The sequence below is a fragment of the Chrysemys picta genome, chromosome 25, assembly GCF_011386835.1.
Source record: "Chrysemys picta bellii isolate R12L10 chromosome 25, ASM1138683v2, whole genome shotgun sequence".
Lineage (NCBI taxonomy): Eukaryota > Metazoa > Chordata > Testudines > Emydidae > Chrysemys > Chrysemys picta.
In genome coordinates this window covers 16953440-16969944 of record NC_088815.1, presented here as the reverse complement: position 1 = coordinate 16969944, position 16505 = coordinate 16953440, and the positions used below count along the sequence as shown (strand labels likewise).

The 16505-nt window shown below is 43.5% G+C and overlaps 1 long non-coding RNA gene across 1 annotated transcript in view; it reads right to left on the bottom strand.

The window, feature by feature from the left end:
• Positions 1-13677, bottom strand: part of LOC135977429 (uncharacterized) — a 33479-nt gene extending 19802 nt beyond the window's left edge. Inside the window, exon 1 of the long non-coding RNA XR_010594915.1 lies at positions 13525-13677. This is a non-coding gene — a long non-coding RNA (uncharacterized LOC135977429). The remainder of the gene's footprint in view (positions 1-13524) is intronic.
• Positions 13678-16505: the final 2828 nt, after the last annotated feature.

Below are 16505 nucleotides of genomic sequence, written 5' to 3'. Positions count from 1 at the left end.
CCCTGACTGCCCCCTCCTGGGACCCCTGCCCCTAACTGCCCCCCAGGACTCCACCCCCTACCTAAGCCTCCCTGCCTCTTGTCCCCTGACTGTCCCCTCCTGAGACCCTCCCCCCATCCTAAGTGGCCCCCTAGGACCCTACCTGTACCCTGATTGCCCCAACCCTTATCCACACCCCCACCCCCAGACAGACCCCTGGGACTCCCACGCCCCATCCAACCACTCCCCACCCCCTGACAGCCCCCCCCAGAACTCCCGACCCATCTAAATCCCTCTGCTCCCTGTCCCCTGACTGCTCCGATCCCTCTCCCCACCCCTGCCCCCTGACAGCCCCCCCCCAAGAACTCCCAAACACCCCCCCCTCTCCTTGTCCCCTGACTGCCCCCTCCTGGGACCCCTGCTCCTAACTGCCCTCCAGAACCCCACCCCCTACCTAAGCCTCCCTGTTCCTTGTCCCCTAACTGCCCCCTCCTAAGACCCCCCCCAAACTGCCCCCCAGGACCCTACCCCCTACCTGTACCCTGACTGCCCAAAACTTTCTCCACCCCTCCCAAAAAGCCCCCCCCAAACTCCCGACCCCCCCCCGTCTCTTGACTGCCCCCTCCAAAATCTCCCTGCCCCTTCTCCTGCCCCCTGGCCCCCTTACCCTGCCACTCAGAACATGGTGTTGGGCTCTGTGCGGAGCCGGACACGTGGCTGCGCTCCCCAGCGCAACACACAACCCGGTCCCTGCCCCTGCACAGTGCTGCCGGAGCGGGGCGCTGGGCTGCAGGGGAGGAGGAGCTGCCGAGGCCCGATGCAAACGGCCCGGCAGGCCGGCCAGCTTAGAATGCGGGGGGGCGGGGAGGAGGAGCTCTACAGCTGCTCCGGAGTCCAGCCCGGCAAGCTGCGGGGGAAGGGCTCTGGCTGCCAGAGCCCCATGCGAGCGGCTGACTTTCCTGCAGCCCTCCCAGCCGCGCCTCGCTCTGCATGGGGGGGGAAATCCCGGACATTTTCAGTGATTTACAAGTTACCCCCTGGACGCTGTTTTTAAACACAAAAAGGAGGACATGTCCAAGTAAATCCGGACGAATGGTAACTCTATGTATGGGATTCTTCCATCCTAAGTGCAGGACTTTGCACTTGTCCTTGTTGAATCTCATCAGATTTCTTTTGGGCCAATCCTCCAATTTGTTTAGGTTACTCTGGACCCTATCTCTACCCACCAGCGTATCTACCTCTCCCCCAAGCTTAGTGTCATCCGCAAACTTGCTGAGGGTGCAATCTATCCCATCGTCCAGATAATTAAGAAAGATGTTGAACAAAACAGGCCCCAGGACCGACCCCTGGGGCACTCCACTTCATACTGGCTGCCAACTAGACATCCAGCCATTGATCACTACCCTTTAAGCCTGACAATCTAGCCAGCTTTCTATCCATTTTATAATCCATTCATCCAATCCATACTTTTTTTAACTTGCTGGCAAGAATACTGTGGGAGCTTGTATCAAAAGGTTTGCTAAAGTCAAGATATATCATGTCCACCGCTTTCCCCATAGCCACAGAGCCAGTTATCTCATCACAGAAGGCAATCAGGTTGGTCAGGGATGACTTGTCCTTGGTGAATCCATGTTGACTGTTCCTGATCACCTTCCTCTCTGCCAAGTGCTTCAAAATCATTTCCTTGAGGATCTGCTCCATGATTTTTCCAGGGACTGAGGTGAGGCTGACTGGTCTGTAGTTCCCTGGATTCTTCTTCTTCCCTTTTTAAAAGATGGGCACTATATTTGCCTTTTTCCAATCACCCAGGACTTCCCCCGATCACCATGAGTTTTCAAAGATTATCTAGTTGCTCAGGAAGTGAACAAAGCATTCACTTTCATGTCACTTTAATTAGTCAAAACTGATGCTGTTACATCTAATGTATAGTTTACTGATGGATCATAAAGAGAAAGAACAGACACAGCAGGACAGCTCGTATCTTAATGCCACTTTCCACCAGAACCGTAACGCCAAGATCCCCTTCTCCCCCAGTCAGCTGAAAATCTGGTCAGTTCTGATTTTCACAGGACTGATTACCCCACATCCTGGGAGTTGATCCCTGAACATATTTGTGTCCCTCTACACTGTCGTTACATTGCAAGAGCACCATGATAGGATGGGACAGTGACATCACACCTGGGGCACTGAAAGATGTGACAGTGCAAACAGCGGTTACAATTAAAAGCAGTGGCAGCCCTACCTGAACTCCCTCCTTCTCCAGGAACAAATTCAGGTGTCTCTTGAGCGTATATCTATACTCTGCTTCAGCTGCCTTCCCTTCTAACACACTTCATATGCTTATATATTTCCCTTTGCAGAAAGTAATTCTGTCCAAGTTCCTTACATTTAGATTACATTCCCTTTTTTTTTATCTTTTGCACAAAAAATTACTCCCATATGAAGCTTAATAATGAATTCTTAGTCCATCTGCCAGACTTGTTATTTGGCATATCTAACCTATTAAGGTTCTAAAATTGCTTATTTACTTTCAGTTACATGCCAAGACAGTTTTTCGAGGTGTACAGTCAACAGAAATATCTTGCATCCATGCACTTCCATGGTGGTTCAATGCTCAAGCTGAAAATAGTCAAAACAACTTCTACAAAACTATGAAAAGTGTCCTGTCCCAGGCCAGAGCCCTCAGAAGCCCAGATTCAACCTCGGAATGAAAATTTGTGTCTAAAACTGAATAAAGATGCAAAGCGAGCTCAGCTTCCCTATTAGAGCAACAAGGGGGAAAAGGGGCCATTTATTACATTCAGAAAAACAAACTGTTATTTTTTTCTGATAATGTGGATGAGAAATAGGATTTTTCTTCTTGACATTTCTTTTTAATTGATTACTATTAATTTAACAATAGTGACAGCAGACACAATCTGCTTTTTCTCAGAGTGTGGGCAAAAGCCAGATTTCATCATCCCCGGAGCAAGGACCAAAGCCCTTTTTATTCATGGTGCAGAATAATAAAGCCTAATACTTTGTACTTGGATAGTACTGCTCAGCTGAAGAGCTTAAAGCACACCACAATTAAAGGTGTCAGTCCAGATTCCTTTCTCAAGCAAAACTCCCCTAGATTTTAATGGGGTTTCATGGGCGTAATTCAGCGCAAAAGTTGGCTCTTTTGCCTACCATCTAATTATATCAGGAAATTTTTCTGAAAAAAAATCAGGTGCACATTATGCTACACTTGAAGATTGAGTAGCAAAAAATAAAAGATGATAAAAGCAAAAAGACATTTCCTTTGCAGTAGTAAACACCTAGACAGCAGCAAACATTATGTCCATTAACAGTGGACAGAACAGCCCCAACGTCTTTTTCCTTCTAGCACAGCAGAGGAATATAGTCTGCATTTGTAGGTTTACAGGTTTTTTTGGTAAGGCATATAGATTTAAAATGATATTGCAAGTAGAAATAGCACAATAAACCTTGAAAAGCTGAAATAAAAAAGAATCTGTGTTTTAACTTAGTGTTGAGTATTTATACAGCTGGCACCATTTAGTCCGGCATGTATGAGTGAGTGCAAGTTTGTGGTTGCAGTTGTATATAAAAATATTGTAGCCTGCGCCTGCTTTAGGAACTAAACTTCAGCTCCCAATAGCTCTCTCTGTAATTCTTTTTCCAAATAAAAGGAAGAACTATTCCTGGCTCGTAATGGTGTATTTCTGTGGCTTCTTGAACTATAATGAAGGGAGTCTGGAATGTTAAAAATTACACATTCAATGCCAGTTCTTAACCCAGTGTAATTTGAGCTTTAAATGTTTTTAAGTTTACATTTTGAGTCTGTTATTGTACAACTTTTTAATTAAAATGTTATTATACCTCCGATCACTAACAATGCTTGCTCAGAGATCCATTATTAACCATGCTAAAAATCAGATAAATATAGTAGTGAGGGCTAAACCCATCTGCTAAGAGAATGATTTGATTTTATTTGGCTGATTTCTATCAGTAGAAATGTAGATATACATTGGATGGTTGCTGGATTTCTACCATGATAATGCCAGTTCTTCCTTCACTGTAAATGCTGCCAGTGTTAGTCCATAAAGTGGACTAAACCCGGATGAGATTTAAGAAACAATTTAACCTGCCATGTTTGTCAGCATTTGAAAAAAATCAGCTAATCTGTATATTATAGAGCCTCCTATATACCAGACTGATATGCCTATGTTTTTACATTGTCAAGCACACCAGATCTCAGCTGACACAGCTAGGTGCTATCATAATTCAAATAGAGGGGCACACACTTTGCAATGTGTGTAGGGTAGGTTGATTGCACCCACCAATTCCCTCTGTTCCCCTCTAAAGCGATCCATGTGCCATGCACCCATCCTCCTCTATTTCACAAATTCCCTGTAACTCCCCCAATCTTTGCCCAGCCAGAGGTTCTGTGTGCCACCCCTGCCCCATTCTCCCCTCTGCTCCTACCAGGTTCCTCCATTCCCCAGCCCTCACCATGTGTTCTGTGTGCCCCCTCATTCTCACCTTCCCCTACCCCCGGGTCCCCAATTCTCCTCCTACGCCAGGTGCACTGTGCACACCCCTTTCCCACTTTCCCGCCATTAAGAGGCTCTGTATGCTCCCCATTTCCCCCATCACAGTTCAGATCAACTGTCCCAATCTTCCCCCTCTAGGGTCCAGCAAGGGCACCCACTTTTATGCTTCTGGCTCTCCAGCTGTCACTTCTCATGGGTGGTGGTGTTGCTTTCTCTCTCACTCTCTCGCCTGACCAGAGTATTTTCAGGCTGCACAGCTCCCTGCCTACAATGTGTTATTCACAGCAAGCCAGACTGCTTAAGCAGGCCAGCATCTGCACTTTGCTTACTCTTCAAAGGCGCTGAACAGCTGTAATGACCAGCTGTAGCGGGGTGGGCCCCCTACTCCTGCCTGGAAGGGCTTAAAACAGCCCTGGCAGAGGGCTGCAGCTCTAAAGCTGGGCTGATTGGGGAAGCAGCCACAGTTGGCCTGTATAAAAAGTCTGGGAGCCAGGAGCTCAGCAGTCTCTCTCTGCGTTCAGAGAGAGAAGGGCCTGGCTGTAGGGAGCTAGAGGTAGGGTACCTGAGTGGAGCAGGTGTGGGGAAAGGCAGAGGAGCTGGGGAGCTCCAGCCTGGAAAGCCCCAGGCTGCGGCCTAGCATAAGGCCAACAGGTACTGGGGGCTGCAGAGGGCAGCCCAGGGGTAGGCCAAGGCAGCAGGTCCAAACCCTCCTTGCCAGTGATGAATAGGCTGATACTGCAGTCTGCCCCAGGCTGGGGCTAGATGATGATTGGCAGTAGCCTGATACTGAGGTGAGGTGGGGATAGTGGGTGGGGGTTCCCCAGGGAGGGGAGACCCTAAGACTGTGGGGTTACTGCCAGGGGGCAACACCCCAGGTACAAGGGCACTGGGGTCCAGGGAGGGAAATGGGGGCCAGAGGACAGGCTGGAAATCAAGATAATTCCCAGAAGAAACTAGCAGGAGGCGCTGCAGGGGTGAGTCCACTCTTCTACACCAGCAGACCCAAGTTTCCACACAGCTCTTTATAAGCAATTACATTTACTCTTAAGGTGAAAGCATTATAGAGCAACTATAACAAAAGAATAAAAGTTCTCATATACATGCTCAAGCACAGAATCACCCATCAGTCTTATGGGGCCTCAGTAGGCCAACATCCTTCCACCCTTCCCAGGAAGGATTGGGGCTCTCTTTCGACAGAAGAGCCTGCAGGTTGCTGCATCAGAAAGCAGGCCCTGTGTCAGTTTAAACTCAAGCTATTTAGCCCAAAGTCCTTTCTTTGGTTGTTGGGCCCTGGTGACTCCAATTTGAACCAATATATGCAAACCTCTGCGGGGTGGGGCAGCGGGGGACTGTGCAGACACTTGACCTCTGAGTCTGAGGGGCAGTAACCAAGTCCACACCAGATCAGATACAAGAAGTTAAAACATGCTGTTCCTCTCAGATTGTGGTACCTGCCCCAGATTCTGCGGATTTGGAGTCTTAAAATGTAGATTTTTGAGCACATTGATGTAACATACTACAGAGTAACAAGCCCCAAACTTGTGTGACATAGTTATTAGAATGTGCTCTGATTTCATAGTGATTTGATGCTTTTATCCACCATGAATCTCCTGATATGACAGGATTCTTACCCTTCTCGTGCCACAATTTATTTTTAGATACAAATTTTGTTTTGCAAGTTTAAGTAAAATTAAGTCTTTTATTTCCACATAATCAAGGCACAAACAGTTTCACTTTCTTTGAAGCTTTTTATCTCCCTACAACTGGATTTGAATCTCTATTTCACCACCACAACCCTGTAGCCATAACCACAAGGCCACATAGTCCCAGGGTTGTTTTTGGAGGTGGTAGTGATGTGAGCTATTTTAGAAGCTGCAAGATATAATTTCAGTTATATTTGAAGGAGGATTACTTAGCTTTGAAATTCTAAGGGAGCCTTGCCTCCAATGTTTAGGAGGCAATTGCTGAAACCATCAGCAAAATGCTTGAAGTGACAAACTACCCTCAAGTTCTAACATAAACCACTATGTACAAACAGCAGACACTAACTATAGGTGAACCAATTGTCCTTGCTGCTGTTACCTAGCACCTGTCTAGAGCAGAAGAAGATGGGCCATGACACAGAAAGCCAAGCTGTAGAGAGTCACTTTATCATTACAGTGAACACCAAATAGTATAAAACTAAGTTGTTTTTGGACTGCTGTTCTTCTGTGTGATAAATGTAATTCCAAAAATAACAATTAAAAAAAAATCCTCAACATGGCCCTCAGATGCTAACATTTCATACCCAGCTCTGTTTTATGCCTGCCAGCTACCATCTGTGTCTGCAACTAATGGCAAAATTTCACTTGCAAAATTGGAGGCCATTTGTCAAAAACTAAGCCCTTAATTTACAAATTCTGTTCCCCCTTTAGCTCTGAGTATCAAGAGAAAGGTGCCATATCTCTGACCTTGCCAAGGCTCAAATGTTATTCATGCTGGAAAAGCAAAATGTGGGATTTGTCTTTTTAGTGTGACTAATTCCTATAATTTCAATTTAATGATTCTTTAATTACACCAGAGCTTTTCAACAATAAAAGTGAAGGAACATGAACTCGGGGAGGACCATAGGTAATTTTGGGACTAAAATGAGTGATGTCCCTCAAAATTAGGGTAATTTGAGAGATATTAATCATTACTCATCCCAGGTCCTGCTCCAGGCAGCCAGGCCCCAGAAGTTAATATCACATAATTATTGGCAAGGAGTTGATACAGTAATGATTTTCATTATTAATTCAGATTAATTATATTGATTAACTCAGCACTGGGCTGTCTGGGCAAAAACTCTGATTTCAGGCACAATGACTCAGCTGAAAGGAAAATTTGCAGTAGAACTAATTATTTCTGTCCACTTGACAGGAAAACTGCTGCTGTTGCATCCCAATAACAGCTACTCAGGTTGTCCTGAAAATAAGAGTGCTTTCTTCCTTCTACATGGCTCAATTTAGTGGAGGGGGAAAAATAGGAGAGAAGTCCACAGGCCTCGCACAAGACCAGCAGGCACAACTGGTCACAACAGAGCTGGGGAAAAAGAAAAGGGCAAGCAGATTAGATTGCTGTTGTGAACCTATTGATTTGAGAGACACGCTCCAATGTTTAGGATGGAGGATGGCACCCAGTGACTAACGTATTATAAGTGGAGTTTATTCACTATGATCAATATATTATAGATAAGGTTTCCCTAGCTAGCAAAATGATGGGCTAGTCTAGAAATGCATCTGATGCAATGAAAATGGTGCTAGCATTTGTACTTTCCTCTTAATCTATTATTATTGTTACTACACACATTTTAAAGATGCTCATCACCATAGCATTTGGGCATCTTTTTGCATAATTTTGATTCGGTGTAAAAAAAAACAAAAAAAACTCAAATTAGGAATCATACATTCAAGAATAGTCTCCTTTTCACATACCTGCCACACCAAATCAACTACCCTGCAGAGACCAGTGATGGGGAAATACCAACAGATTCCAAAACCTGCAGCTAGTTGCCATTCTAACACAGAGATACAGCTTACTTCCAAGTTAAGTGGCCAAGTTCTGACTCAGCCATGTCTTGAATAGGAGCAAATTTCATCTGCAAATGTCCTGTTCCCAGAGTATGAAAGTCCTACCCTTGGGAATGGCATCTAACATGTTCCTGCCAGAGAGGCCAGGTGGTGTGGGCTATGAGACGCTGGAACAGGAACTGTACTATTTAGGGCTTTAACCAGAACCTTACATTTCGCACCAAGATAAGCTGGTAGTCAGTGCAGAGTAGAGAACACAGGTATAATTTGCTCTTGCTGGTCTGTCCTGCTCACTGGGAGAGCAGCCACATTCTGTACTGGCTGACGCACTTGTGTGACATGCAGGGGCAAAGAGGACACTATAGAAGGGCAAAGAGCTGCAAGAAACATTTTGTAATAAATGAAAAATTCCTCAGCTCAAATGTTTTGGGTGATTGTCAACAAATTCCAAAGAATTATTATCAGCCAACACAAAGTGAGGCATCACTTTACTATTTAATAATGATATCAGGCAAATGTCTCATTAGGACAAAGCAGCATTTGCATACTCTTTAAGGTCATGCCTATTCTGAGTCTTTAATTTACTTTTTTATTTTTTGGAAACACAATTCTCCTTTTGCTGCAAGTAAAAACATGCCAACAAGAAAAAAAAAAATGAAAAGAATTACTGCTGAGTGTAAAATTAATGGGCTGAAGAAGCCATTAAATACAACCACCCCATCTCTGCCCTGACTTAACTTGAGACATCAGAATCTCTAAGCCCAGTTATGGTCATTATTACTGTTATTTAATATTTAGACTATGGTAGTGCCGAGTGGCTCAACCCATTCTGCTCAGTGCTATACAAACACAGAACAAGGCACAGGCCCATCACTGAAGAGCTCCCAATGGGCATCAGTTCTGGTTTTCAGTGAAGGCAAAGGTTGCTGTTGCATTCTAAGAAGAATGTCACAAGAAAACTAGAAGAAATATTTTGTCCCTGAAACCCATCTTTGTAAAATATCAAAATATTTTTCCATCCAGTGAAATAGCTATAAATAATGTTTTAAACTATTAAAAAGGTAAATGCAGAAAAAGGGCTATTTACATAGGAGCATTTTGTGTTGTTACAGTTTAATTTGTCACTGATCTAGGAGCCTCATACGTTAGCTGGAGGGAATCCAGAGCTTTCAAAGGTTTTCTGTCAGGGCTTGAAAAGTTGCCAGTATTTTTAATGGAGCCGAGCAGTCTCAGGCCTGTTGTTCTCAGCGATTTTGTGAGCCAGGGCCGCATGTTAGCAGGAAACAGAGCCAAGTGGGCTTCCTGAGCGTCTGAGAGAGGAAACACTGTAATAAGCATGGAGGCTGTGGTTAAAAATAACTCTGGTATATAAAGGCTACAGAGAATCCCCTCTCTCACTCATACACGCCGCGGCCTCTTGGCTGGCTGCTTCATGCTGATTTCATGTGAGTGAGACACTTTGACATCTACACAGAGCAGGTGGTTTTTAAGCAAATGGAGACAGAAAACAATTCTATGGAGAACTGAAGCCCAAGAATTTAGAGTATCAGGCATTTAATAGTTTACATGTTGCCAGAAAGCTGCATCCTAGGTTTTGTTTCAAAACCTTTGTGTGTAAGGATAGGATAAAGCTGTGTGTAGAACCCCTAAGTTTTCATAGAAATAAAAAAACCTATATGGGAAAGTGACTGTATTGTTTTTCTGTGATCTGAAACTCACAAAAGAGAAGAATAGCCTGAATCACACAAGCCCTCTGTCCCCTCTGAAAGCGAACACAAACCCTGTAAGTGCTAGACCATCACAGCTAACATTGCAGTTGTTGCTTTGGCTTGAATCAGAGCTTTTGTCTTCTCATTCACTTTGAAGAACCTACCAGGAGAAAATACTAAGTTTGTAGGTATTCAACTATATTTGTAATTGAAATGCATGTTTTGCTGCATAGCATTAGTGCATTTCAAACAGAACACTGTATACATTTTTCAATGCATTTATTGTGTACAATTCCATCCTCCTTTTCTTTATTGGAGGGGATGATTTCTCTTGCAATGTAAGACAAATTCATTCTGAGTATTTAGCAAATGAAAGCACCCTTGATACAAGTTGCCAGTAACTTGATACAAACCTGCTGCCTTCCAGTGAGCTCTGGTCTGAAAACATCCTTTGTAACCCACATGATGCCATAACTGGCAAAAACAGCCATCCCAGACTCATAACATTAGTTTTTATTATTACAAGCATTTATTTGGCACCCATCATGGTGGTAAATATAAAAAGTTATCCAAGTGATTTTAAAAGTTGCATTATATCAGACTGCTCCTTTCAAATTAATACTTAAAATGGATGTAATATTTAAAGAGATTTCAACAGAATTGTCTAGGCGAACTGGTATTTATTTACAATGGTACCTTGATATACTATGGTATCATAAATCCATAATCTTGGCTGACAAGGATTGTATTGAAGATTGGCACTCAGTGCCCTTCTAGAGTTCATCAACAGAAGTAGGTTTGATGCTTCTTGTGATTATCTGTCCTGGACACTTTGAAGTAAATTTTCAGTAAATAAGTAAATAAACTTTTGAGTAACTAAGTAAATAAACTCTCAATTTTAAAGAAGGGAAATTGAGAGTTCTGTACTTTCTACAAATTACTAAGTGGCATTTTTCATCCCAAACTTAACCAGGAATGTATATATGCAAGTGCTCTAAAATAGAGGCACAAATAATTGGAACAAAATGACACTCACAAAAATGGAGATCAGTGATCTGAAAGAAGTCTGTCCCTAAATATGCTACTGCACTTTCAAAAGTTTATGTAGTACTGTAATTATTTGTATTATTGGAGAAATCTGTACAGTTTTGGATTCTTTAATTATCTAAGTCTGAACAGAACTTCAGGTTCCAGGAAGACAAATGAGATCAGCTACTCTGTATGTAAAGTATAATCTACAATGTAAAGATCCCTGTCTTCCTCTCCCTGGTTAATTCACCAGACTCTGATTCATACTTCCATGTATTCAAGTGGAGAAAGTCATTCCAGGCAGCAGCAGGTTGTGTCAATTAACAGTGTTACAGTTAGTGAAACTCTTTTTTCAACATTTTCCATTACTCAGCTCCAGATATGCAGGACATATGACTAATAAATAATACAGGTACTGTACAAAGATGATATTTTCTAAATGAGAACTAAACATATGTTTATCACTCCATATATGCTTTTCCCTTATGAACTCCATCTCTGTATAATTGGTTAATACACTTGCATCTATCTATTTAGCTAAAAATGTGAAACTATCAAGACTTTTGGACATTAGTGAAGAAACATCTTCACCTCCTAATTCCAGTTGTGGCTCGGTTCCCCACCTCTTTCCCTCGCTCCCATCCCGCAAAGTTTGAAATGTTAAACTTCATGCTGACAAAATGATCTACTAAAATAATCAGCAATGCTTCTATGAGGGCTTTGGCTGTATCAAATCTCACAAGCTGAGGCGGCTTGGGTCTAGTTTGTAATTAGGTGGGAAACCCTTAAAGAAAACACTGGGGCTGTAGAGATGGTTTGGTTTTGTTTTGTTTTCAATTGTTGTTTAAGTGCTATACTAGTCTGATTTACACTTTCAGTCCTCAATACACCACAGTTTACACCTTATTCTTTGGGTTGCATGGCTGACAGGGAAAATAAACATTAGGTTTTATACCTGTTCAGTATTATTTATTGCCCCAAATGGCCACAAAAGACACAATCATTTTCCTTCTCACCTTGTCTTCCCACAGGCATTCTGTAACTTTTCTCACAATTCAGATAAAACATAATCTGCAAACAAAAGTTTGGGCAGCATCTGCTCATTAATGTAACAGAATTGAATGGGCTCATTTCCTGTGAAGATTCCGATAATTCTGACATTTGTAGATCTGATGTTTTTTCCCCCAAAGTCTCTAACATCTCTCCAGAGTAATGGAATTGCTTAACTCAGAGCTAAGCTTAGGAATCATAACGTTCAGAGAGAGTCATTGTGCCATATAAACATGTCCAGTCACATCCTCCTTGGTGGCTTGTCAGGCATCCAATTCCCCCCATCTAGCAATGTGACCCACCATCAAGCCCCACTTGCCACACTGACCATTTGATTCCCTCCCTCAAGTTGGATAGCAGGCATGCTTACAAATAGCAGCACTGTGAGTGGGATGTCTCTTTTAAAATCACTTTAATTTAGATACAACTTCCAGGCCAGGGATTATCTCTATCTGCCTTTGAGCTGTGCCCAGCCTAATGAAACCCCAATCCTGATGGATGCTACTGTAATATACATCTTTATAAAGAATAATAGTTATCTTTTTTAATGTAATGACAGAAGCACTTTCTGCCCCACTCTACTATCACCCCAATGTACATTTGAATGTTTAACAAATTGCAGATTTCAAAAAGGAGCATTTGGCAAAGTTTGGAAGTCACTAATTGTGATCTGTTCCTTTGACTGTTTCGGCGGTTTCACAGCACAGGTTCCCATTTTGTGGCATTTGAGTTTAGAAACTCTGCAGAATTTTTGAAGCTGTGGTCCACCCATTTTTCTATAAGATTAAAAAAATGAAATAACTGGCAGAATTGGGTTCTTAATCCTTAATTGACAGATAAACATGAAATGCAGGCTACACACCCTCATGTGAATTCAAAATATATGCTGGCAAATGATGACAGGAACCAAACTGCAAATATCTAAGCAAAGCAGGTAACTAATAAACTGGCATACGTATTTTTGTGCTGAAAGCTCCCTAAATAGCTTTATGAACAGACTGGTCTGAAAAACATTAAAGATTGCATCCATAGCTGCTTACTCTCCTGAACCAAAATCATCAGAAATCAGTTACTGTAGAAAAAACATTAATTCTGAATATATCAAATGAAGATTATTTAAAATACAAACTAATTTTCCTTCATGCAAACTTCCATCATGAAGGATTTGATTTACTCATGATTAGTAAGATTCATAAACCACTTTAACAGTTAGATCACATTTTTCATACATATTTCTGGGCAACTTAATAATTTTGTTACAGTTAGAACTATTTGTGGAAATGTACCCTAGTCCCATTTGTCCTCTAGATCAATAGAAGTCATCCTGGCTGGGTCTGTAATAACCAAAAGCTGTCACTATCTGGCAGACGTTTGTGAGCCTTTGTGAAATTAGTTAGTAGTGGTCTCAGTGGACAGCACAAAAACCACCATCAGAAATGATGGAAAATGTAGCACTGTTAATATTGCAGAAAAGGAAAAAGTGTTCAATAAATATTTCTGTCCTGTATTTGGGAAAAAAGACAGATGATGTATTCATACCATATGATTCTGATGCCCCTGATAAAATACATTCAATTTCAACAGTAACTAGAGGATGTTAAACATCAGCTACTAAAATTGGACATTTTAAAATCAGCTAGTCTGAATAACTTGCATTAAAGAGTTTTAAACAACCTGGCCGAGGTACTCTCTGGACCATTCATGCTGATTTTCGGTAAGTCTTGGAACATTGAGGAAGAGTTCCAGAGGAGTGGAAGAAAGTTTGTGTTGTTCCAGTATTTAAAGAGGTAAACAGGATGAGCCAGGTAATTATAGATCTGTCAGCTGACCATCAATCCTGGGTAAAACAATGGAACAGCTGATACAGGACTCAGTTAATAAAGAATTAAAGGGAGTAATATGATTAATGCCAATCAACATGGGTTTAAGGAAAATAGATTTTGTGAAATTAAACTGGATTTTTTAATTAAATTACAGATTTGGTCAATAAAGGTAATCATGTTGATGTAATTTACTCAGACTTCTGTAAGGCATTTGACTTGGTACCACATATGGTTAAGAAATTAGAATGATCCAAAATCAACATGGCACATAGCTGAATTAAAAACTGGCTAATTGATAGGTCTCAAAATATAATTATAAACAAGGAATCATAATTCAGCAGGCATATGTTTCTCGTGGTATCCCAGAGGGATCAGTTCATGGCTTTATACTTTATAACATTTTTATATATGACTTGGAATAAAACATAAAATCATTACTGATAAAGTTTGCAGATGACACAGAGATTGGGAGAGTGATAATTAATGAAGAGGACAGGTCACTGATATAGAGGGATCCAGATCATTTGTTAAACTGGCACAAGCAAACAATAGGTGTTATGTCAATATGTTGTCAATATGGCCAAATATAAGGTCATGCATCTAGGAACAAAGAATATAGGCCATACTTACAAGATAGGGGACTCTATCCTGGGGATCAGTGACTCTGAAAAAGATTTGGGGTCACGATGGATAATCAGCAGAACATGAGCTCCCAATGTGATGCTGTGGCTAAAAGGGCTAATGCATTCCTTGGATGTATAAAACAGGGGAATACCAAGTAGCAGTAAGGAGATTATTTTACCTCTGTATTTGGCACTGGTCCAACTGCTACTGGAATACTGTGTCCAGTTCCGGTATCCACACTTCAAGAAAGATGTTGAAAAATTGGAAAGGATTCAGAGAAAACCTACAAGAATGATTAAAGATTTTAAAGTCATTTATAGTGAATGACTCATGGAGCTCAATCTATTTAGTTTGTCAAATAAAAGCTTAAGGAGTGATTTGATCATAGTCTATAAGTACCTATACTGGGAACAGAGATCTGATAACAGAGGGCTCTTTAATCTAGCAGATAAATGTATAATAAGATCCAATGGCTGGAAGCTGAAGCTAGAAAAATTCATACTAGAAATAAGGTGCACATTTTTAACAGTGAGGGTAATTAACCATGGGAACAGATTATGAAGGGTTGTGTTGGACTTTGCATCACTGTAAATCTTTTACTCAAGATTGAAGATTTTTCTAAAAGACATGCTCAGTTCAGTGGCAGCTATTGGACATGACACAGCAATTAATCAATCAAAGATTTATGGCCCGTGTTATGCAAGTGGTCAAGCTAGATCAGGGGTCGGCAACCTTTCAGAAGTGATGTGCCGAGTCTTAATTTATTCACTCTAATTTAAGGTTTTGCGTGCCAGTCAGTAGCATAGCTAGTGGGGTGCAGGGGAAGCAGCCGCTTCCCCTCAGCACATTTTCCAAAAGCGGCGTGCCTTAGTTAGGGGTTACCATTGTGCCAGCGGGCGGGGCCCACGCTCTGCTCTGAACCTTGGCCTGCCGGCCGGCGCTGAAATCCTGCAACCGAGGGGGGGGGCAGGGGCTGGTCCCTGCAGTGGGGCGGGGTGGCGCCGGGCACAGGAAGCAGAAAGCAGTGGGGCTGGTACCAGGAGCAGCATGGAGCAGCCGCGAGAGGTGGATGCGGGAGGCCCAGCTCCCCCTGCCTGGGGCTCCCCTCACCCGCCGCAGGACGCGGGCTCTTCCTCTGCAGCACTGCCCGCTGTGGGGCTGGGGCTCTGCCCTGCACGCGCCCAGCACCCCCGGGGCTGCTCCTGCCTCCCCGGGCTGGCCCCAGATCCTCTCCCCTGAGGGGCTGGGGTCCTGCTGCGGCTTGCGACCCTCTGCCTCCTCCATGGGGCAGGCAGCCCCAGGGGGTTAAGGCCGTGCCACCCCTTCCCCAGCTTCCCCCTCCAGCAGCCCCTGCACTGCCCTGCCGGGCCTGTTCAGCCCTCGGCCCCACCGGGTCCTGCCCTGCCTCATGCAACCCGCCCCTACCGTGGGGCGGCCCGGCACAGGGGGACTGGGGGAGCTGCAGCAAAGCCCCGCCCGGAGCTGGTGCAGGAGACGAGCCTGGATCTCAGCCCAGGTTCTGGCATCAGCCTGCAGCGGGGAGCGGAGCCACCCCCCGCTGGCTCGGCTCAGCCCAGCCCCACTCTTAAAGGGACATGGACCCCACCGCGGCTCGGCCCGGCCTGGCCCGGCCCGGGCCACGTGGGGGTGTCACCTCACCCCCCGCCTGGGGGGCCTGGCGAGGGGGGTGCTTGGCACCATAGAGGCGCAGGGGGAGGCCAGTGCGGTGTGGACCCCATGAGGGTGGGTGGGCATGGAGCAGCCAGAGGAGGAGCCAAGGGGGGGGCGCCTTTTTTATGTTTGCTCTCCCTGCTCTTAGAACCTGGCTGTGCCACTGGTGCCAGTAATAATTTTAATGTTTTTAGAAGGTCTCTTCCTATAAGTCTATAATATATAACTAAACTATTGTTGTATGTAAAGTAAATAAGGTTTTTAAAATGTTTAAGAAGCTTCATTTAAAATTAAATTAAAATGCAGAGCCCCCTGGACTGGTGGCCAGGACCTGGGCAGTGTGAGTGCCACTGAAAATCAGCTTGCGTGCCGCCTTTGGCACACGTGCCATAGGTTGCCTACCCCTGAGCTAGATGATTACAATGGTCCATTCTGGCCTTAAAAAAAAAAATCTATGAATTAGCACAACATGGCCCCCATGTTTTTTCACATTTTATTTTAAAAATGTTAACTATTCAGCTAGCTACCTAGATACCA